The sequence below is a fragment of the Rhinopithecus roxellana genome, chromosome 17 (assembly GCF_007565055.1).
Source record: "Rhinopithecus roxellana isolate Shanxi Qingling chromosome 17, ASM756505v1, whole genome shotgun sequence".
Taxonomy (NCBI): domain Eukaryota; kingdom Metazoa; phylum Chordata; class Mammalia; order Primates; family Cercopithecidae; genus Rhinopithecus; species Rhinopithecus roxellana.
In genome coordinates, this window is record NC_044565.1 from 80340746 (window position 1) to 80363754 (window position 23009).

General features: G+C 39.3%; 1 pseudogene; it reads left to right on the forward strand.

Moving 5' to 3' along the window:
- Window positions 1-21900: 21900 nt before the first annotated feature.
- On the forward strand, window positions 21901-22646 carry LOC115894349 (annotated as a pseudogene).
- The last annotated feature ends 363 nt before the right edge of the window (window positions 22647-23009 follow it).

A 23009-nucleotide genomic window follows, 5' to 3' on the forward strand; every position in this document is an offset into this window, starting at 1 on the left:
AGATTTCCACCCTTGCAAGGCTATATCAAGGCACTCCAAACCCCTCCCCTGCCAGGGTGGTATTAGAGAAGGCCAAGAAGGGAATTAGGACTTTCATTCCAGCTGGCCAATAACAGCCCACCTTCCTCCCTCATGGTACCAATGGAGAGCTTGTAGAGAACATGAACTTCTTCCAGTCCCACCTAGCAGTAACAAGGGATTTCTCCCCATAAGGTGGTATCAGTCAGGTAGAGAGCTGGGACTTTAATCATCACCCAGCAGTAATAAGGCTACCCTTACCACAGTGTCAGTGGAGACAACATGCAGAGCTGGAACTCCCTCTGCCCAGCAGTAATGAGGAGTCACCCTACCAAGAATTAATAAAAACTGAGTGGGGAACCTAGACTTCTATCTCTACTTGAAATTAACAACATAGCACTCTGCAGCCTTTCCCTGACACAGTGACATCAGGGAAAGCCAGCCAATATTTTGCCAGCTAAAGTAAACTATTGGAATAAAATCCACAGTCTGATAATATAAAATGTCCAGATTTTAACTTTAAAATTTACTCATCCTACTAAGAACTGGAAATATATCTAATTGAATTTTAAAAGATAAACAATAAATGCCAACACCAAGATGAGAAAGCTGTTAAAATGTTTTCGACAAAGATTTAAAAGCAGTCACATAAAAAATGCTTTGACAAGCCATCATAAACACACTTGAAATGAATACAAAAATATAAATTCCCAGAAAAAAAAAAACAGGAAGTGTCAGGAAAGAAGTAGAAGAAATAGAGAAGAAGCAAATGAAAATTTTGGAACTAAGAAATAAAATAACTGAAATAAAAAGCGCAGGGGATGGACTCAACAGCAGAATGGAGAAGACAGAGGAAAAAAATCAGTGAATTGGAAGATAGAACAATAGAAATTACTCAGCAAATAGAGTGGGAGAAAATATGCATAAGGCCTCAAAGACTAGGGGGACAATAACAAAAGATTTAGCATGTATGTCATCAGAGTTCCAGAAGGAGACGAGAAAGAGGGTTGGAAGAGACCACTTGAAGAAATCAGGGCTGCAAATTTCCTAGATTTGGCAAAAAGATATAAACCTACTTCTGAAAGCTAAAAATTTTTTTAAAAGATTGAAAGCAATTAGAGAAAAATGACACCTTACCTAGGGGGAACACAATTAGACTGCCAGCAGATTTCTCATCAGAAAACATGGAGGCCAGAAGGAAGAGGCATAATATTTTCCAGGGGCTAAAAGAAAAGAACTGTCAACTGAGAATCCTATACCTAGTGAAAATATATTTCAGGAATGGAGGGGAAACTGAGGCATTCAAAATGAAAGGCCAAATGAAGTTTTCTGAACCAAAGAAAAATAAAAAATAAGGAACTTGGAATATCAGGAAGGAAGAAAGAACTCAATAAACAATAATTTGGGTAAATACAATAGGCTTTCCTTCTCCTTATGAATTTTCTAAATTATGTTTGATATCTGATATTTATAACACTGCCTGACAATGTTCTAAATGTGTGTAGAGAACATATTTAAGACAATTATAAACAGATAAAGGGAAAGGGGTATAAATGGAGGTAAGGTTTCTATGTTTCACTCAAACTGGTAAAATGACAATATCAGGAAACTGTGATGAGTTTGTATATCTAATGTAATACTTATGGCAACCATTTAAAAGGTTAAACAAAGAAATACACTTTAAAAATTGTAGATAAATCAATATAAAATTCTTTTAAATGTTTAATTCATAGGAAGGCAGGAAAATGAAATCAGAGAAATGAAAAACAGAGAGAACAAGCAGACTTAACCCTGAATCTATCAATAATTACATGAACTGTCAATGGTCTGTATATACCAATTAAAAGGCAGAGATTGGTAGATTAAAAAGCATGATCCAACTATATTCTATCTACAAGAAACTCACTCCAAATAATATATAGGCAAGTTGAAAGTAAATCACATATGAGATGTTACACACATTTATCAGCATGACTAAAATAAAAAATAGCAATGCTGCCAAATACTGGCCAGCATGTGGAGAAACTGGATCATTCATACATTGTTGATGGAAACAGAAAATGGTACAGCTATTCTGGAAACAGTTTAATAGTTTCTAAATAACTAAATATGCCGCTATCATACAACCCAGCCGTTACTCTTCTGTACTCCTGGGCATTGCATTTATCCCAGAGAAATGAAGGCTCTTATTCACACAAAAACTTGTACACTGATGTTTATAGCAGTTTCACTCATAATAGTTAAAAACTGGAAACAGCCCAGATGTCCTTCAATGGAAAAATGGTTGAGTAAATTGTAGTACATCCATATTATGGAATATTACTGAGAAATAAAAAAGAGAATAATCTTCTGATACATAAAACAACCTAGATGAATCTGCAGAAAATTATGCTGAATGAAAAAAGAGAAGTCAAAAAGTTTGCAGACATTATGAGTCCATTTATGTAACATTCTTGAAATGACAAAATTATTGAAATGGAGAAAAAATTAATGTTGGCCAGTGATTATGGAGGGGGTAAAGGTGGGAGAAAAGTATGTGTGGCTATAAAAGGAGGAAACTGGCTGGGCACAGTGGCTCACGCCTGTAATTCCAGCACTTTGGGAGGCTGAGGCAGGTGAATCACCTGAGGTCAGAAGTTTGAGATCAGCCTAACATGGTGAAACCCTGTCTGTACTAAATATACAAAAATTAGCTGGGCATAGTAATCCCAGCTACTCAGGAGGCTGAGGCAGGAGAATTGCTTGAACCTGGGAGGCGGAGGTTGCAGTGAGCCAAGATCACACCATTGCACTCCAGCCTGGATGACAGAACAAGACTGTCTCAAACAAAAAAAAAAAAAAAAAAAAGAAAGGAACAATCATTGAGGTGATGAAAATGTTACATATCTTAACTCTATCAATGTCAATATTCTGGATGTAGGATTGTATTATCATTTTTTAAATGTTACCATTGGGAGAAACTGGGTACAGGACACACACGATTTCTCTGTATTATTTCTTATAAGTGTATATGAATCTATAGTAGTTTCCAAATAAAAAGTGTTTTATGTGTCACATTCCTTTTTATAGCAGACCCTTGACATTTAAGAATAATATGCCCAAACCTTCAAGAATCCTCAAGTACTGGGAAGTGGACATGTTTGCATAGGCTTTCTCTCACATCACACTTCCTGTAGCATCACGCATTCCCTGTACACATCCTTATACCACCTCACTACATTTTGGCTTTTACTGGTGCTTCCTCCTCCCTTTATGTTCATTTTCCACAACATCATCCTTATTCCTCCAGAGCCAATAGACACAGAGAAAATCAAGAGCCTGGTGCTGCTGCAGGGGGCAGGTGCCAGGTCCTGGGCTGCTACAATCCATGCCTCAGTAAAATGCCAAATTGCCACCAAGCATGAGCTTCCAGGAAGGCTCCTGATCAGTGAGAACCACAGTGCTAAATCTGTATCACTTTCTTGTGATACAAAGGCATGCTGTATCACTCTCTTGATGATTATTTCTCATAAAAGAAAAACCCACATTAGTGCCTTTCCACAGTCAAAACCTCACTGTGGCATCAGGAGGAATGACACATGCTGGTGGCAATGGGAAATTAAAAAAAAAAAAAATTAATGAATCTTCCTGTTGACTCAGACTGATGTGGAGTGGGGAACCTCGGCAGAGCAGGCTCAGAATGACAGTTTAGCAGACTTGGTGCAGTTGTACATGGTGCCTGGGTGGCTGTCACAGAAGGCCCTTTGAGTACCTCCACAGATGAAGCCCCAGCTGGATGCCTGAGCTGTTTTTTTAACCCTAACAAGATCTGTCATTAAACCTTACTGGAGCCTGACTTTGCCTCTTTCCCTTCAGGCCTCTCTAGTGGCGGTCAAAGGTCACGTCATCCTTCAACACAGGCTTCTGGGTCCCCGGCTTTTGTTCCCCAGACCGCATAGTGATGATGGGCAAACAGCCTCTTGGCCTTTGGAAGACACACATGAAACCAACGAACCATGGTCTTTAACAAATGGGCCCCTTCAAGGCCAACCAGCCAGCTACAACTACTTATGATATTTACAGCTTTCTGTCTGCACAGATTAAACCCAGGGAATGAAAAATGGACTCCTTAGTCTGGTAAACTTATGTCATTCCTTATTAAGACAAATTGAGAACAGAGCTAGATTTTGTTGAGAAACAACTTCTGCTTCTAAAAATAATCTGGGGTGAGAATAGGAACATTTCTGGGGACAAGGACTTCTTATACAATATTAGTGTTTGGTGCCTGTTTTATGATAATTTCATAAACATACTGTGTTGTTTTCTAGCAACAGAATATATTTTGGCCAAGAGCAATATTTCTCACTTATTTATTGTCAATTAGTGCTGTAAATAGACACCTTGTGAATACATTCCGCAGCAAAGAATCAACATGAAAGCAATAAGACCTTGGCACCCCAAGTTATCATCTTTTTGTTTGAAATCTGGATATCGTTTCTGAAGACACATCAGCACTTTGGATGCTGAGGCTGAGGGAAGTGTTATTTCATTATCTTTTCAATCTGAGAATCATAGGTCTAAAGGCAGTGAATTTTGACTGCGTAACCCTTTTTCCAAAGAAAGCATATGCACGAGCTCAATGTGTTGATTTAAAACCAGAAGTGCTTTAAGTTAAGTAGGAGGTCAGAGCTTGGCCTGATCAGCAACTCTACCTGTCCATGACCACCCCATCCCAAACCCCCACCCAAGAGCCTTCCCTGAAGAGGTTCTGTAGAGCACAGCTTGAAAATCAGGTCTGTCACATATGTCTGGAACTAGTTGCCAGAAGACCAGGGTGCCTGATGAACCTTCTGCAAAACTATGGAGCTTGGGGAAGCGCCACAGTCTGACTGTGCCTGGTTTCCTTATCTAGTAAACATGACTCCCTTTTTCCACCGGCCCCAAGGAGCTACAATGAGGATCAATATGGAATAGAGAGGAAAGTGTGTTGATAAGCCCATGTGTAGGGATTATAGCTCATAATAGTTGTTATTTTAAACAACTTCATTGATATAATTCACATACCATACAATTCACTCATTGAAAGTGTACAATTCAATGGTTTTAGTATATTAACAGAGTTGCACAAACATCACATTCAATATTAAAATGCTTTCATTATGCCAGAAAGAAACCCCATATTCATTGGCAGTCACTCCCCATTTCTCCCCAGCCCACACGCAGCCCCAGGCAACCACCGATCTACCTTTTATCTGCATAGATTTGCTTATTCTAGACATTTTGTATAAATGGAATAATACACAATCCTTTGTAACAAATTTTTTTAATTTAGCATAATATTTTCAAGATTTATCACTATTTTATTTTTATTGCAAAATAATATTCCATTGCAGGGATACACCCCATTTTGTTTATTCATCTACCAGTCATGGACATTAGGGTTATTTCCAACTTTTAGCTACGATGAATAATGCTGCTATGAACCTTCACGTACAAGGGTGGTTTTTTGTTTGTGTTTGTTTTTGTTTTTGTGGATGTGTGTTCTTATTTATCTTGGGTACACACCTGGGAGTAGAACTGCTGAGTCATATGGTAGCTCCGGGTTTAACCTTTTGAGGAATTACTGGACTGTTTTCCAAAACAGTTGCACCATTTCACATTCCCACCAGCAGTGTATGAGGGTTCTAATTTCTCCACATCTTTGTCAATATTTGCTATTACCAACTTTTTGACCTGCCTTTTTGTACTCACCATCCTACTGAGTGCAAACTAGTATCTCCTGGTGATTTTGATTTGCATTTTCCTGATGGCTTGTGATGTTCAGGATCTTTTCATGTGCTTATAATAGGTCTTTACTTTTTAAGATAATGGCAGGAAATTTAACAGAGAATCAAGTATCAAGATAGAACTCTGCAAGCATCAGTCATTTTCTATGTGTCAAATGTACTTCTCACTTGAAGACTGGAAAATATCTTCGCTTAAATTATGACAACGGTCTGTCTCCTCCAATATTCAACCCCCCTTCCCAAATCACCTAACTCCATTATTATGTTTCAAATTGGGCCAAACTCTAATGCAAGAAAGATGTTTTCTTCAAAATTCTGAAAAACAAATGAGCTCCAAGACCTAGCCAGTAACTCACTTTCTCAATAAATGCCAACATACCAAATCATCCAAATGGCACAAGACTGCCACTGCACACCACCCTGGAGGGCAGGATTCACATGCGAGTCTGTGTGCCTAGCATCCATGGGAGGCAGGCCCCCCCCAAAACACACCTTTAATGGACTGCATCCCTGTGAATTGTACTTTGGTCAATCATGGGAGTGGTTTTGCACTGGCCCAATGGGCATCTACATGGAGACCAGGTAGGGTGTAAGGGCAGAGTTAGATTGGCTTCATGGCTCTGTTCTGCTCACCTAACCATTGATTTAACAGTCTTGCCTAGAGGAGTGGCCACCCCAACATTTACAGAAAGTACTTCCTCAGTCACAGCCAGTTACTAATGACAGCTCTGTAGAGTGGTTAGGAGCAAGAGCTGGCACTGACTCTTTGATCAAGGAGTCTCGATCAAAGCCCTTCCCCATCTTCTGCAAGTTCCATGATCTCACAAAGATTCCTTTATGCCTCTGGATCTTAGTTTCCTCATCTGTGAAATAGTGTGATTAATGATACATTGCTCTAAGAGTTGTTGTGAAAATTAATGCAACAATGTATATAAAACATTAGCAGGGTGCTTAGTACATAGTAGGTCCACAGCTGTTGTTATTATTATTTTTCTTACCAGTAGTCCACTATTCACAAGGATTTCCAGCTTCCAAGTCTTCATATTAACCATTCCCTTTGTACAGAGCGCTGTTTCATACACTTTTCCCAGGTAATTCCTACTAATCCTCTAACCTGGTTTATAGGGACCCCTCCAGGAACCCGCCCTTCCCTGTACCCCCAAGAGGAGGTGCCCCACATATGAGCTCACAAGCTCCAGATAGTCCACATCACCCTGACTCCAATTGCCTGTGTGCTTGCCTGCACCGGCCAGCAGACACTGGGCTCCTGCAGTTGGTGGGAACTCCATCAGTATTTGTCCTCATTTTGCCTGTCCCTGAATCTGAGTAACAGCTTCTTTGCCATTCTCAATGACTCCTTCAAAGGAAAAGAATCTAATATTTTCTGAGTATTCACCGTGTGCCAGTAATTTCCCTATGTTACTTCACTGATTTCCCTAATAGAAGATTGGGTGAGGTAGGCATTTCCCTGCTTTTAGGATAAGGAATCAGTAGCTCAGGGGGTTAATTAACTGAATTAACTAACCACAGTGTGCCTAAGGTCTCACAGGCGCCAGGCTGAGGCTGGCACCCAGAGTCAATGTTTTTGCACCACATCCACAGAGTTTTGCCCTGTCTTCCTTAAGATTCAGTCCCGTTTAAGCTACAGGCTCACTTAGCTTCTTTCTTTCTTTCTTTCTTTCTTTCTTTCTTTCTTTCTTTCTTTCTTTCTTTACTTTCTTTTCTTTCTTTTTCTTTCCTTCCTTCCTTCTTTCCTTCCTTCCTTCCTCTTTCTTCCTTCCTTTCTTCCCTCCCTCCCTTCCTTCCTTCTTGCTTTCTTGCTTTCTCTTTTCTTTCTTTCTTTCTCTCTCTCTCTTTCTTTTTTTATTTGACTTATAAGCTACAAAATTTATTTCTCATAGTCTGGAGGCTGGACATCTGAGATCAGGGTGCCAGCAAGGTCATGCCCTGGTGAGGGTGCTCCTCCAGGTCGCAGACTGTTACCTTCTCCCTGTGCCTTCTCACAGGGAGAAGGCACCTCAGCTACTTCTTGCTTGCTGTTGTTGGCTGCCTGAAAGAATACATTTTTCCCCTTATCCTTTATTATAAAAACACTCAATACTTTACTAAAATGTGTTCCATTTGTCTAGCTGGTTTGGGATGTTTAGGAGGAGTCAGGGGCAAATCCTCCCTGGGGGCATTTCCCAGGGAGCAGAGTTTGAGTAGAGTTAGAATGGATGGGGCTGCTGAGGTCTGATAGTCAGAGACGGGTCCCCTGGGGAATCAAAGATGAGGACGACAGAGGAAAGGTGGAGGTTTGGCAGGAGATAGCAGACAATGGCTGTGGTTGTGCCTCTGACTGACAGTTTCCTGAGAGGCTTTGCAGTTTGAGCTGTTAAATATCTGCTCTGGGTCAGTGTCCCCAGACCTTCTCTGTGCTGCCCCAGCCCTGCTAGCAGGCAGGACTATTCATGAGGAATCACATGGGATTGTAAACCCCTGGGGCTTGGAGGCACCTCTCGTCCTCATGGGGAGACTGTCATAAAGGTGGTTGCTTCCAGGGAAAAGCTGTGGCTGTACACAAGGACTTATTTTTTTCTGTCAAAATGAAGAACTCCAGAAGCAGCACATGTATTTGGCAGCACATCTGCTATTCGCCAGCATCTGTTTTGTGCAACATGATTGTTAATGAACTGAAAAGGATCCTGCTGCTGCTGCTGCTGTTATTTTGAGGATACAGGAAGCAAAATCAGGAATTCATTTGTTCCTTAGATTGTTCAACAAATCTGTATTGAGCACCTCCTCTTTGCAAAGCAAAGAAGAGAAAAAATGAGATGAGGTTACGGTCTGAGTCCTCTAGACAAGCGTTGGGGGAAAGGCTGTATTTGTGAGTAACTATCGTATCTGTGCATCTCATGCACACTGAGCACTCAACAAAGGAAGGGACCCAGCTACAGCAAATCAGTCTGCATCAAGGAGGTGAAAAGTAGAACCGCCGCAGGCCAGCAAGAAACAAAAAGCATTCCAGGTGGAGGGAAAAGCATTAACAAAAGTGGAGAAGGGAAAGCAGAACATATGAGTAAGAATTGTGAGTGATTTCTTTTTGACTAGAAACAAAATTATATGGAGGAAGGAAATAATTCTGGCAATACAATTGGAGCAGGATCTTAAGGGCCTTAAATGTCACACTAAGAAGTTTGCAAGCCACCAAACAGCTTAAGCAGGTGATAGAGTGTCCTGACTGGGGCTATATTTCAGAAAGATAAATTTGCAAACAGCATACAAGATGGACAATGGTCAAGGTGGGAGAGAATAAAACCAAATATAACAGAATCTGATAAGAGACTTGCATCAATCAGTATAGATCCAATTATATTATAGTAACGGACAACCCTCAAATCATAGCAGCTGAAACAATAAGGGTTTATTTCTTGCTTATGCTATGTGTCACTTATGAGTTAGCTAGAGGTTCTGCTCCTCATACCCTTTCTCCCAAATCCAAAGTGTCAGAGAAGCTAAGATTGCAAATACTGCCAGATGCTTTGACAGAAGGGAAGTTACCTCATACCATATACAAAAATGAACTCAAAATGGATCAAAGATATAAATGTAAGAGCCCAAATTATAAAACTATTAGAAAAAAACAGGGGTAAATCTTCATGACCTTGGATTTAGCAATGGATTCTTAGACATGACATCAAAAGTACAAGCAACCAAAGAAAAAATAAATAAATGTTAGACCTCAACAAAATTAAACACTTTTGTGCTTCAAAGAACACCATTAAGAACAAAGAACACCATCAAGAAAGTGAATAGACAACCCAAGGAATAGGAGAAAATATTGACAAATCATATATCTGATAAAGGACTTGTACCTAGAATACATAAAGAACTCTTACAAGTCAGTAATAAAAAGACAAATAACCCAATTTGAAAATAGTCAAAAAAATTGAATAAATGTTTCTTCATACAAGATACACAAGTGGCCAATAAGAACATGAAAGGATGTCCAACATCATTAGTCATTAGGTAAACACATGTCAAAACCATAATGATATAGCCACTTCATACCCAATAACAGGGCTGTAGTTTAAAAAAAGTCAAATAGTAACAAGTGTTGGTGAAGATGTGAAAATATTGAAACCTTCATACACTGCTGGTGGAACTATAAAATGGCACCATCACTTTGGAAAACAGTCTAACAGCTCATCAAAAATTTAATCATAGACTTTCAATTTGGCCCAGCAAATCCACTCCTGGTTATATACCCGAGAGAAATGAAAACAGGATCAGGCATGGTGGCTCGTGCCTATAATCCAAGCATTTCAGGAGGCCAAGGCAGGCAGATCACTTGAGGCCAGGAGTTTGAGACCAGCCTGGCCAACATGGAAAAAACCCCGCCTCTACTAAAAATACAAAAATTAACCAGACATAGTGGTGTGTGCCTGTAGTCCCAGCTACTCGGGAGACTAACTCAAGAGAATCGCTTGAACCCGGGAGGTGGAGGTTGTGGTGAGCCAAGATTGCGCCACTGCACTCCAGCTTGGGCAACAGAGTGAGACTCCATCTCAGGGAAAAAAAAAAAAAAGGAATAAAAACAAGTCTACATAAAAACTTGTATGTGAATGTTCACAATGGCATCATTCATAATAGCTAAAAGCAACCCAAATGTCCAACAGCTAATGAATAAACAAAATGTGGTATATATGCACAATGGTCATAATAAAGAATGAAGTACTGATACATATTACAACATAGATGAACCTTGAAAACAAGTGAAAAAGCTAGTCACAGAAAGCACATATTATATGATTCCATTTATATAAAATGTCCAGAATAAACAAACACATACAGATGAAAGTAGATTAGCTTAGGGCTGAGGGGGATAGGTAGATTGGAGGGAGATAGCTAATGTGTACAGAGCTTCTTTTTGAGTTGATGAACTATTCTGAAGTTCATTGTGGTGATGGTTGCACCACTCCATGGATATATTAAAACCATTGAATTGTATTCTTTAAGTGGGTAAATGATGGTTGCACCATTCCATGGGTATATCAAAACCATTGAATTGTACTCTTTAAGTGGGTGAATGGTATGGCATGTGAATTATATCTTAATAAAGCTATTACAAAAAATGGAAGTGAATATTGCCTTAGAGCACCTTATGTTCCTAAAAAAAAAAATAGCTTCCAATTTCATCTTGCTGAATTGTACATTAGGCATCCTTATATCCCACAGAAGGACCAGAGGTACATGGCTGGCCTTTTCTGGTTTCTGTGCACATAAAAAGAGTAAGCAAAATGTTTGCACTACCTCTGACTTCAGCCAATACTCAGGGTCTTACTGAGGGTCCACCCATTATACTCAATGGACTCCTAAGGATGTTGGTTGTCCTAGATGAAGAATGTAACAGGACATTTTGGTGGCTTATGAAAAGCTGCTATTCCCAACACCCACCGCTTGGTACAGAACTCTGGAGGAAAGAGATAGGAAATGTTAATGGGGCTCAAGATGCTTCTAAGGAGGAAATGAACCAAGCCCTGCAGTTTTTCCCTTAAGGAAACCAATGTTATTAGATTCTTTGTAATATACTGAGCATTAACATATGTTCTCAGTCAAGAAAGGACACCAATCAGAATCTCAACAGGTGTGAACGGAGTCTAGAGCAAAAGACTGGCTCAGGGGCAGGCCTTTGGCTGTGGTAGAGGGAATAGTAGAGACCATCCAGGTGTCCTTCATGGTCCCAAGACAGGAGCAAGCAAGATGGTAAAGAACACTCAGGGACTCGGGTGTCTACACGGTGGAAAGCCTCCTAAGAAGGACAACCTGGAATTCCTGCCCAGAGCAAACAATAAAGATACTGTATAAAATGGTATGACTGAGGCACAGCTTTGTTTGCTGGTTCAGGACATTTAGACCTCATGCTTAACTAAAACCCTGCCAACAAGTAATTCTCCAATGCCAATTTTAATGAGATATCACCTGTTTGTTCTGTAAAGATAATTAGCTTCAGTTGAATTTAAGATTAGCATTGTGATATTACCAGAAGCAGCATGAAATGTATATCTACCTTTATTATTTCTGGAAGAGAAATTGCAGATAGAAAAACTTTCTATTGCCATAATCACTGCAGTTGTTTACTGAATGGGAGAAAGTCAGTACATACACAGGCAGGCTATCCACATTGTATGGGCCCCTGGATTAGTCTATTCTCGCATTGCTTTAAAAAAAATACCTAAGATTGGCCAGGCACGGTGGCTCACGCCGTAATCACAGCACTTTGGGAGGCCAAGGTGGGTGGATCACCTGAGGTTGGGAGTTTGCAACCAGACTGACCAACATGGAGAAACCCTGTCTCTGCAAAAAATACAAAATTAGCTGGGCCTGCTGGTGTATACCTGCAATCCCAGCTACTCAGGAGGCTGAGGCAGGAGAATTGCTTGAACCCGGGAGGCGGGGGTTGTGGTGAGCCGTGATTGCACCATTGCACTCCAGCCTGGGCAACAAGAGCGAAACTCTGTCTCAAAAAAACAAAACAAAACAAAACCCTAAGATTGAATAATTCATAGAGAAATGAGGTTTAATTGGATTGAGGTTCTGCAGGGTATACAGGAAGCACAGTGTCTTCTGCTTCTGAGAAGGCCTCAGTCATGAGGGAAGACAAAGGAGGAGCAGCAGTTCATGCGGCTGGAGAAGGAGCAAGAAAGTGTAGGGGGAGGTGCTACACATTTTTAAACAACCAGATCTGCTGATAACACACTCACTCACTATCCAGAGAACAGCACCAAGGAGATGGTGCTAAACCATTCATGATGGGTGCACCCTCATGATCCAATCGCCTCCCACCAGGCCCCACCTCCAACACTGGGAATTAAAATTCATCATGAGATTTGGGTGGGGACACAGATCCAAACCCTATCAGCCCCTAACATAAACATGGTTCTCTCTGCTTCAAGGAAGATCCTTTTGCATGTTCCATAGCTTGTTCTCAAATTGCCCATATGATAACTCAATTAATCTCCACTTTTCTATTTTCAAAACCCAAGAAACCTAAATTTGAAATTGTTATTTGACCTCATGATCGTAAACACAAGCACCAACTCTGAAATCATGAGATCATAATATCTGAGGATCTTCTACAGCAAAGGTAGGAAACTTTTTTTGTAAAGTGCCAGATGGTAATTATTTTTGGCTTCACGGGCTATACATTTTCTGTCACAACTACTCAACTCTACACCATAGACATTGTGTAAACACATAGGCATGGCTGTGTTCCAGTCAAACTTGTTTCACAAATAAACAGGTGGTGGGTCAAACTTAGTCCAAGGGCCATAGTTGGCTGAGCTGTGTCTAGAACACCCTTAAATTGTCTTATATTTTATACAGTAGTCTATCCTTATCCACAAGGAGTATGTTCCAAGACCCCCAGTGGATGCCTGAAACCTTGGATAGTATGGAGTCCTATATATACTATACATACTGTTTTTTCTGTATGTACCATACCTATGTTAAAGTTTGAGATATGACAACAAAACCAGCACAAATTTTTTCTTCTCTCTCCACAATTTCACAGATAGAAGGTTGGTTCTCACTATGGATCCTAGCAACCTCAGCATATAATTGTTTTTCTTTCCTTATTAACTCAAGAACATTTACCTTTTCACTTAAAGGGAACACTTTACCACTTTACAACATCTCTTTAGCATATCTGAATTGCCAGCATCACTACTCTTGTACTTTGGGGCCATTAAGTGAAATAAGGGTTACTTGGACACAAGCATTGTGATACCATGACAGCCGAGATGTGGCTACCGGTTGAGTGGTGAATACATTGTGAAAATGCTGGACAAAGGGACAATATACATCCTGGACAGGACAGAGCAGGATGGGCTCAAGATTTCATCACACTACTCAGAACTGCATGCAATTTCAAACTTATTGTTTATTTCTGGAATTTTCCATTTAATATTTTCAGACCATGGGTAACTAAAGCCATGGAAAGAAAAAGCACCGTTAATGGGGGACTACTGTATTATAATTAAAATACAAACATAAAATTGTAAATCTTAACAGAACTCTTGAACTTTTGACAAGGTGGATCTAGGGACTTGTTCGAGAAGTGCTTGCCCAAGGAAGCCAGAATATGGATACACACCAGGAGAGGAGAACTTTGACGCAGTTTGAGAGGCAAAGTACACACTGTGAAAATGACCTCAGATGGCCCCTGAGGATAAAGGCTTGAATTTGCTATGCCTGTGTCCCACGCTGGGTCTAGTGTAATGTCTTAGCAACAGAGGGTGCTCAAAAAATGAGAGTCAAATGGATCAAGTAAAAATCAATAGAGGACTTCCAGTTTAAGCTCTTACATGTAAAGAGCTTAGAAGTCATCACTTCTGTCTTTACAATGAGAAAAAAAAAAAAGCTGAACAAATTAAAAATCAACAACTTTTTTTGGAACCATCAGAGAAGTGAAATTGCAGGGCAAATCACCCATCCCAAAACCTGGAGAGACTGATAAATACAGAAAATCACAGCTGAGATCAGCTTTCCTGAAGCAGAAACCACTAGAGTCAGTAACTGGGAACATTTTTTGGTAATTTTGAAGAATTGATGGAGGCAGAGTGTGGACTACTTGAGGTTTAAAAACCCTGGGAGCCCAGCCTTGGGGTGGCAGCAGGGATATTCAGGCTTTCCTGGTTTTTACCTCAAGGATCTCCAGCAGATCCTCACAGTGCAGAATGAAGGAAAAATCTCTAGTAGTGGAGGGTAAACAACAGGGGAATACAACAGGGGAAAAGTAACAGAGGGGAACCATGCCCAGGGCATTCTTCATAACAAAAGCCTGTGCTCTAAGAGAAATCACTTTACCAGAGCCCTATCTGATCTAGGGGAAGAGAAATTAGCCAGCTCTAAAACCCCCTCTGGCCTTCTTGTCTCACATAAGGAAAGGGAAAGGGCTAGGAATGCTTCTGAAGGTCACAGTCCAGAGATTGAGGCCCGCTTTCTTAAAAGGGGGGATTAATCTTAAAATTATACAACGCTTCCCTATTCCCACTCTCTATCCTCATGTCAGCAGGGCTCTAGTATAACAACAGTGCAATGCAAAAGACAGAGCTGCACAGCCCAGATTCCATTTAAAAAGGAGTTCTTGGGGAGATGTAAAGACAACAGGAAAGAAGATAAAGGAAAGTGAAGCCTCTGGCACCCACAGCTACAAAAGGCTTTAAACACAACCCAGCTCCTAGCCTGTTACTAGAAAACTTCACTCTGAAAGTCAATTATCTCAGTTTCTTTACCCAGCACATCATGTCTAGCTTTCAACAAAGAACTAAAAGATATACTAAAAAGAAATTTTTAAAAAACACAGGCTAAAGAGACAAAACAAGCATAAGAATAAGACTTGGTTATAACACAGATTTTGAGATTATCAGATAGGGAATTTAAAATAACTATGATTAATAAGTTAAAGAATATAAAGGAAATTTAGCCAATGTATAAGAACCGATGAATAATGCAAACAAGGAATGGGACATCTAAAAAGAATCAAAAGGAAATCTGAGAAATCAAAAACATTGTCATAGAAATGCAGAATGCATTTGACGGGCTCATCATTAGACTGAACACAGTTGAGGAAAAAAATCAATGAGACTGAAGAAATGTCTATAGAAACTTCCCAAAACAAAAATACAAAGAAAAAGAAGGATGAAAAAATATGAAACAGAATACCCAAAAACTGTAGGACAATTATAAAGGGTATAACATATGTGATATGAAACTGGTGAAAGAAGAAAAAGAAAGGGAAACAGAAGATTATTTGACATAGTAATAGCTGAGACATTCCCCAAATTAATGAAAAACACCAAACCACAGATCCAGGAAGCTCAGAGAACACTAAACACGTTAAATAGCTAAAAATGTATACCTAGGCATATTGCACTGCAGAAAACCAAAGATACGGAGAAAATTTTGAAGGAAAAAACAACTTACCTATAGAAGAAGAAAGATAAAAATTACATCATGCTTATCTTCAGAAACCATCCAAGAAAGAAGAGAATGGAGTGAAATATTTCAAGTATTGAAAATAAAATTTAAAAAAACCCCACCAACCTACAATCCTGTATCCAGTGAAATATCCTTCAAAAGTGAAGGAGAAATAAGACTTTCTCAGAAAAACAAAAAATTGAGGGAATTTGTTGTGAGTAGACTTGCCTGTGCAAGACTTGCCTTGCCTTCCAAGTGAAGGAAAATTATATAGATTGGAAACTCAGATCAACATTTTAAAAAGGAAGAGAACCAGAGAAGGAACAAATGAAGAAGAAAGTAACATTCTTCATTTTTCTTACTCTTAACTGATCTAATAGATGACAATTTTGTTCAGAGTACTAATAGTAACAATATACTGGATGATTATAATATATGGATAAGTAAAGCAAAGAGCAGCAATGTTATAAGGGAAGGAAGGGAAGAATTTTGAATACTCTGTTATAACATGACTGTACTACCTAGGAAGCGGTATACTGTTACTGGAAAGTAGACTTGATCAGTTGTAAATGTATATAGCAAACTCTAGGGTAACTACTAGAAAACAGTTTTTAAGATGTGTGATTGACATGCTAAGAAAATAGAAAAATGTATAGCACTATATCCATATATTAGAAAAGAAGAAAGATCTAAAACCAATCATCTAAGCTCCCACATCAGGAAACTTAAAAAAGAAGAGCAATATAAACCTACAACAAGCATAATGAAAAAACAATAAAAATTAGAACAGAAATCATGAAATTGAAAACAAATTAATAGGGAAAACAACAAAACCAAAATCTGGTTCTTTGAAAATGTCAGTAGAACTGATAAACTTCTAGCTTGGCTAACCAAGAGCAAAAAAGAGAAGACACAGATTACTAACATCAGAAATGAAAGAGGGATCAATGCTACTGATCCCATGGACATTAAAATGATACTTTTAAATATGTATGAACAACTCTATGCTCACGAATTTGACAACTTGATGGAAATGGACCAATTCTTTGAAAGATACAAACTATTAATACCAAAATCCAAAAACTCACCATAAAGAACAGAATATCTGAATAGGCCTGTATTTATTAAAGAAATTTAATCAACAGTTAATAACCTTCCAAAAAAAGAATGTACCATGCCCAAATGTCACCAATAAATTGAACAATTTTTAAAGAAATAACAATTCCCTACAAGTTCTTTAAAAAATAAAAGCAGAAGAAACCTTCTTAACTTATTCTATGAGGCCAACATTACCCTAACAACAAAACCAGATAAAGACATTGTAATAAAGAAAAACTTAGACCAATCAATATCTCTCATGAATATAGATATGATAGAAAATCAAATAAAACAATATGTAAAAAGAATGATACAATATGCCTGAATGAAATTTAATCCAGGTATGCAAGTTTGGCTTACCATTTTAAAACCAATTAATGTAATTATAACATTAACAACCTAAAGAAGAAAAATCTTATGCTCATATCAACAGATGCAGAAAAAGCATCCAAAAAAATTCAATACCCATTCATGATAAAGCTGTCAGCAAAGTAGAAATAGAGAGAAACGTTCTCAACTTGATAAAGAACAGCTACAAAAAAACCCTACAGCTAACATTTTATGTAATAATGAAAAACTAGATACTTCCCCCTAAGATCATAAGTAAAGCAAGGATGTCTCCTCTCACCGCTCATATTCAAAATCACACTGGAAGTCATAATTTATGAAATAATAAATAAGGAGACAAACATACAGATTATCAAGGAAGAAATAAAGCTGTCTTTTGTTTTCAGATGACATGATTGTCTACATAGAAAATTCCAAAGATTCAACAGCAGCAACAACAACAACAACAACAACAACAACAAACCCTCCTGGAACTAATAAGTGATTATAACAAAGTTTCAGGAAATAAGGTTAATATATAAAAGACAAATTTTTCCTATATACTGTCAATGAACAATTGGAATAAGAAATTAAAAGCACAATACCATTTCCATTAGCACACACACACAAGGAAATACCTAGGTATAAATCTAACAATATATATACAGAATCTGTGAGGAAAACTATAATACTCTGATGAAATAAAGTTTTAAAGATCGAAATAAATGATATTTAATCATCTATAAATATCCAAATTTACATATATACAAATTTACAAAATATTTATCTGTAAGTTTGGTATTTAAATATTAGAGATATTCTATATTCATAAACAGGAAGAGTCAATATTGTTAAAACATTGATTATTTTCAACTTAATTTATAGATTCAATGTACTCCCAATCAAAATCCCAGCAACATATTGTGTTACTATCAACAAACTGCTCCTAAAGTTTATATGGAAAAGCAAAAGTTTATATGGAAAGGCAAAAGACCCATTTATTATTTTATAAATTAGCCCCAGAATACAGAAGAAGAATAAGGTAAAAGGACTGACACTACCCAACTTCAAGCTCCAGTAATCAAAATGTCTTGATATTGGAGAAAGTAGAGACAAATAGCTCAGAACAGAATAGAGAGTCCAGAAATAGACCCACACAAATATAGTTAACTAATCCTTGACAAAGGAACAAAGGCAGTTCAATCAAGAAAGAATAGTCTTTTCAACAAATGATGTTGGAAAATTTGGACATCCATAAGTAAAAGAAAGAAGAAAGAAGAAGGAAGGAAGGAAGGAAGGAAGGAAAGATGGAAGGAAGGAAGGAAGGAAGGAAGGAAGGAAGGAAGGAAGGAAGGAAGGAAGGAAGGAAGGAAGGAAGGAAGGGAGGGAGGGAGGGAGGGAGGGAGGGAGGGAGGGGGGAGGGAGGGGGGAGGGAGGGAGGGGGGGAGGGAGGGGGGGAGGGAGGGAGGGAGGGGGGGAGGGAGGGAGGGGGGAGGGAGGGAGGGAGGGAAGAAGGAAGGAGAGGGAGGGAGGGAGAAGGGAGGAGGAGAAAGAGCAAGGAAGAGAGGGAGGGAGGAAGAAAGGAAAGAAGGAAGGAGGGAGGGAGGGAGAGAGGAAGGAGGGAAAGAAGGAAGGAAGGAAGGAGAGAGAGGGAGGAGAAGGAGGGAGAAGGAGGAAGGAGGAAGGGAGAAGGAAAGAAGGAGGGAGGGAGGAGAGGGAGGGAGGAAGGAAGGAAGGAGAGGGAGGGAGGGAGGGAGGAAAGAAAGAGAAGGAGGGAGGAAAGAAGGAAGGAAGGAGGGAAGGAGGGAAGGAGGGAAGGAGGGAGGGAGGAAGGAAGGAGGTGGGGAGGGAGGGGGGAAGGTAAGAGGGAAGGAGGGAGGGAGGAATGAAAGAAGGAAGAAAGGAAGGAGGGAGGGAGAGAGGGAAGGAGGGAGGGAGGGAGGGAAGGAAGGAAGGAGGGCGGGAGGGAGGGAAGGAAAGAGGGAGGGGGCAAGGAAAGAAGGAAGGAGGGAGGGAGGAAGGAAGGAAGGAGAGAGAAAGAGGGAGGGAGGAGAGGGAGGGAGGGAGAGAAGAGGAAGGAAGGAAGGAGATGGAGGGAAGAGAAGGAGGGAGGGAGGGAGAACGAAGGAAGGAAGGAAGGAAGGAAGGAGAGAAGGAAGAGAGGGAGGGAGGGAGGGAGGGATGAGCGAAGACCTGAATCAATACCTAACTTTTTTAAAAAAATCATACAGATGGTAAATAAGCACATGAAAAATGCTCAGTATCGTGTCATTAGGGAGATGCAAATTAAAACAACAGTGAGATACTACACACCTATTAGAAAGGCTAAAATACAAAAAATACTGACAGTACCAAATGCTGGTAAGAACACAGAAAAACAGGAATTCTTGTTTCTTGCTACTGGGAATGCAAAATTGTACAACAACTTTGGAAGACCGTTTGGCAGTTTCTTCCAAAGCTAAACACAACTTTATCATACGTTCCAGCAATCATGCTCCTAGGTTTTTTGTCCAGTTGGTTTTAAAATGTATGTCCACACAAAAACTTACACACAAATATTTATAGCAGTTTTTGCAATAAGTGAAATCACAATCACCAAAAACTGGGTGTCCTTCAATAGGTGAACGAATTAAAAAGTAGTGGTGGTCGGGCGCGGTGTCTCACGCATCCCAGCACTTTGGGAGGCCGAGGCAGGAGGATCACTTGAGGTTGGGAGTTCGAGACTAGCCTGGCCAACATGGAGAAAGCCCATCTCTACTAAAAATACAAAAATTATCCAGGTGTGGTGGCGCATGCCTGTAATCCCAGCTACTCAGGAGGCTGAGGCAGGAGAATCGCTTGAACCCAGAAGGCAGCGGTTGCGGTGACCCAAGATCATGCCATTGCACTCCAACCCGGACAACAAGAATGAAACTCCAACTAAAAAAAAAAAGTAGTGGTATAGAGATACATGGGATGATTTTTTTTCATAAAAAGAAATGAGCTATGAAGCTATAAAAAAAAATGAAGAAACCTTAAATGTATATTGCTAAGTGAAAGAAGCCAATCTTAAAAGGTTACATATTATATGATTCCATCTAGATGGCATTCTGGAAAGGCAAAACTATGGAGATAGTAAAAAAAAAAAAAAAAAAGAAAAAAAGAAAAAAAAATTCAGTGGTTGCCAGAGCTTGGGAGACGGGAGGGGAGGAGAGATGAATCAGTGAAGCACAGGGTATTTTTAGGGAAATAAATCTTTTCTCTGTGATACTGTAATGATGAATATATGACATTATACGTTTGTCAAAACCAATACAGTGTACAACACAAAGATAAACTTCAATGTAAACTATGAACTTTAGTTATTAATATTGTATCAGTATTTTTTCATTAACTGTAGCAAATGTTCCATACTAATACATGATGTTAATAACAGGGAAACAGTAGAACATCTGGGGAGAGGAGGTTCTATAATATGAGCTCAATTTTTCTGTAAATCTAAAACTGTTCTAAAAAATAAAATCTAATAATCCTTTAAAAATCAACACAGGGTAAATTGCCACATGTAAGATTCACAGAGTAAAAGAATGATTTTTAAAAAAGACTGATAAAGATCAAATAGTTTCAGAGCTAGCAGAGGCCTTAGAACTGGTTATCCTCCCACCAAATCTTCACTGGGCAGTTACAGAGTGTCACTGTCTGCGTGAGGCACTGCAAGTATAGTGAAAGCTAAGACAACCCCTGTCACAATATAGTATTAAGTGAAAAAATTCAGATGATTTCATTTTTGATGTGTGTATGTGAGAGAGAGAGAAAGAAAGAGAGAGAGAGAGAATAGAGGTAGGGAGAGAACATTGAGAGGATGCTCACCAAGACATCAACAGTAGTTATTTCTGGATGGGCTTTTATTTCCTTTTACCAGTTTCTATCATTTTATAGTGTTTCTTGATAAGCATGCTTTGCTACTGTCTTAAGAAAATTAAATAATAAAGTGTTCCTTTATTCTAATGATGTCGCTTCAGAAAATGCTACCAGGTGAAGTAAATTTGAAGCCAGGATTACGAAAGTAAATGAACTGGAACAGGTGAGTGAGTAGCCAGGACGAGCCATTTCTCACAGGGAAGGTGTACAGCAGGGAGCCCCTGCACTGCATGAAGTGTGTTTGGCAGTCACAGAGGACAGGCTTAGTGGCTCCATGGTGGATTTCACTCAGTGGCAGCAACACTTGACCACCAACAACTATGGCAAGGCAGCTTTGCCATCCTGATAGTTTTTGACACTAATTTCTACTGAGTTTCCTCAAAGAATGTTTCACAGAAAACTAGTTCTCAAAATATTAGTAGGTAGAATTCTATTAAATTAAACAAAACTAGCACAATTATTTATAGAAAACATACCAAAGCATTTATTATTCTATGATACAATGAAAACAGAGAGTATAGTGCTTCCCAAATTTGAGAAAAAGTAATTCTCCCTGCTTTTCCTTTCTTTCCTTCTTCCTTTATTCTTTCTTCCTTTGTCTTTCTCTTTCCAGTGGGGACAAGATAATTTCATGGAACGGGTGTCATTTGGCACATACTTGGACAGCTCTTACTCTGCCAGATGTCACACCAATGGTTTATGGGCTATGATTTATTGTGTTTGTCAGTATAGCTCTCAGTATTCCTACCACCAAGCACAACAGCTAGCACATAGAAGAATCTCAATAAATACTTGTTAAGTAAGTGAATGAACTCTTTTTCCAGCTGGAACCATGGAGGGTGGAGAAGAGAAGAAGAAGAAGGTTCCTGCTATGCCAGAAACCCTTAAGAAAAAGGGAAGGAATTTTGCAGAGCTGAAGATCAACCGCCTTTGAAAGACGTTTGCCCAAAAGATACTTCAAAAGGCAAGGAGGAAGCTTATCTATGAAAAAGCAAAGCACTATCGCAAGGAATACAGGCAGATGTACAGAACTGAAATATGAACGGCAAGGATGGCAAGAAAAGCTGGCAACTTCTAGGTACCTGAAGAACCCAAATTGGCATTTGTCATCAGGATCAGAGGTGTCAGTGGTATGAGCCCAAAGGTCCGAAAGTTGTTGCAGCTTCTTCGCCTTTGTCAAATCTTCAGTGGAGCCTTTGTGAAGCTCAACAAGGCTTCAGTTAACGTGCTGAGGATTGTAGAGCCATATATTGCATAGGAGTACCCAAATCTGAAGTCAGTAAACGAACACATCTACCAGAGTGGTTATGGCAAAATCAGTAAGAAGCAAATTGCTTTGACAGATAATGCTTTGATTGATCGATCTCTTGGTAAATATGGCATCGTCTGCACGGAGGATCTGATTAATGAGATCTACACTGTTGGAAAACACTTCAAAGAAGGAAATAACTTCCTGTGGCCCTTCAAATCATCTTCTCCACAAGGCGAAATGAAGAAAAAGCCACCCATTTTGTAGAAGGTAGAGATGCTGGCAACAGGGAGGACCAGATCAACAGGCTTATTAAAAGAATGAACTAAGGTGTCTACCATGATTATTTTTCTTAGCTGTTTGGTTAATAAACAGTACCTGCTCTCAAATTGAAAAAATAAATAAAAATAAATAAACAAATAAGTGAATGATTGAACTTCATTAAGAAAAATGAATTACTACAAAACTCTATACTCTCTTATCTCACCTAGATTTGACTTGCACTTTCCTACAGAGCAAAGAAGTCACCCAGGTTCACAATGAATGGCCCAACTTAGACAGTTTACCAAGGCACAGAAGAATTCACAATCTAGATCTTCTCGCCAGGACTCTCTCCAGTGGCTCTCCTACTTGCAAATATAATCATCTTCCCAGAGGAGAGTCAGGGACAAACCAAGGAGTAAGATTTGTTG